Below are 2519 nucleotides of genomic sequence, written 5' to 3'. Positions count from 1 at the left end.
GTCATTGGTTGTATTTGATGGTATAAGTTTCTCATAATACTTTATATAGAGAACGTTGTACAAAACATAGTATCATACAACCAGCGTCTTTGGTTTTATTTGACAGCAAAAGTTTTTTTAAGTAGGCTATAAAAGTGACTCGTCTTCGTCGCCAAGTTTCGTAACCCACAAAGAGACACATAAAAAAAACAAAAAACAGTTTCATTCTCAAGAGATAAGGTGGCGACACCTGTCAGCCATGCATGTAGGCACTCATACGTTAGAATTATGCTAATAATTAGTCTCGATAAGAGAATAGAATCCTTGGATGTATTTGTATATCTTATACATATAGCTTTATATATATATCTGAATTGGGCCCGGCATGGCCAGATGGTTAGGGCGCTTTACTCGCAATCTGCGGGTCGCAGGTTCGAATCCCCATCACACCAAACATGTTCGCCCTTTAAGCCGTGGGGGCGTTATAATGTGGCGGTCAATCCCACTATTCATTGGTAAAAGAGTAGCCCAAGAGTTGGCGGTGGGTGGTGATGAATAGCTGCCTTCCCTCTAGTTTTACACTGCTAAATTAGGGACGGCTAGCGCAGATAGCCCTCGTGTAGCTTTGCGGGAAATTCAAAACAAACAAACAATATATATCTGAACATATTTGATTGATTTATTTCATGCTGTGTATGTATGTATATATATATATAATATATAAGTTTTTTAATGTCATAATGTTCAAGGTATATAGTTTTAAATGTTTATAGCAGATGTTGCACATAGTTTTAAGTTATAATTTACAAATTGCTCAAACTAATGACTGACTGCTTGCTTTTCGTTCACCCCACCTCTTTTTCCCTCCCAAATTTCGTATATGACGATAATATGAGAAGGGTGGTCTTTCAAGAAGCAGGTGGAAACCAGATAAGTTAATTAGAAACAACAAATTGACTCATTAAAACAGATCTCAGCCAACCATGTGTGTCGCGAGAAGTGTGAAAAATTATGTCACATTCAGGGCGTGTGCGTTTCACACGTGGCCGTCAAAATAAGGGTAATACAGCTGCTTCGCCTGTCAGTCCAAATTAGTCTGGGCCGCTAAAATTCTTCTTTCCCGAAACGATATTCTATTTCGCTATGTAGACTGTTTCTTTCCCGAAACGTATGGCCTCCACTGAGTGTAAGGTTTCATATGACTAAATATTATCGTGCGTGACAAACATCCTGCCAAGTCTGTAAAATTAGCTTAAAAATAAGTTGGGCCTTTTTAACCTCACATGCTATATCACACGAAGAGTATATAACCGCGGAGTATTTGCATGGTTAGACTACACTATTTAAATTTGAATGATTATTAAACAATCCTTAAGGGAGCGTTTATACAGCTAGTAGAGACTGGTATGCTATGTACTAATAAGGAACTCAACTATCTGTCAATTCATTCATATACAGATAGTTAGTATATGTTTCGATTCTACATATAAAACTCCAGAACGATTCAGTTTAAGGCTAAGTACGGGTGTTTTGTAAGTATTTTAATACGAGCTGTATCTGCAGATTACGTCTCTTGGAACTGAGTATTTCACGAAGTTCATGGGTACTTTATACGGAGTTTAGCTTTGGTGTTAGATTAGAGCGTGTTTCACAGTTACGCTCTTCAATGCGGAGCCACTCTATGCTGTAATCCACTTTTATGCTCTTCAATGCGGAGCCACTCTATGCTGTAATCCACTATTATGCTCTTCCATTCGGGGCCAGTCTATGCTGTGATCCACTATTATGCTCTTCCATTCGGGGCCAGTCTATGCTGTAATCCACTATTATGCTCTTCAATTCGGGACCAGTCTATGCTGTAATCCACAATTATGCTCTTCAATTCGGGACCAGTCTATGCTGTAATCCACAATTATGCTCTTCAGTTCGGGGCCAGTCTATGCTGTGATCCACAATTATGCTCTTCAGTTCGGGGCCAGTCTATGCTGTGATCCACAATTATGCTCTTCAGTCTGGGGCCAATCTATGCTGTAATCCACAATTATGCTCTTCAGTTCAGGGCCAGTCTATGATGTGTTCTTTTTAATTTTACGTGTAAAATGGATCCCAAAACAAAAATGTATGTGTATCGTTAAATATAGTTCTAATATCTTCGAATTTTCGTACAAAGCTACACAAAAGGACTATCTGCGCATAGCCGTCCCTGAACTGATAGGCTAAAGTCATCTGAAAGATCCGTCTAATGCTTGAAAAAGATCAAAGGTCCAGCTTCCGGTAGGCGTTAAAAAAGAAGGCCTACTTGACCTTTTTACCATCAATCTAAATATGTTAATCTCGATCCTAAGACCGTACTATTTTTTTCCATGACGCAATAAGAGTTTATCTTGGCAATGATTGAAAGTTGGGATTTAATGAGGTTATGACGTCGTTTCCGCTATGCTGTCATGTAAGTTTTACACTCTATTAAGGGTGTAATTAATGAGCTTTCTAGTTTTATTGTATAAATAAAACAAATCTTTGTTGACTGGCGTCACCTAGTT

Source organism: Limulus polyphemus, unplaced genomic scaffold (assembly GCF_000517525.1).
Source record: "Limulus polyphemus unplaced genomic scaffold, Limulus_polyphemus-2.1.2 Scaffold1764, whole genome shotgun sequence".
Lineage (NCBI taxonomy): Eukaryota > Metazoa > Arthropoda > Merostomata > Xiphosura > Limulidae > Limulus > Limulus polyphemus.
This window is presented reverse-complemented; position numbering follows the sequence as displayed.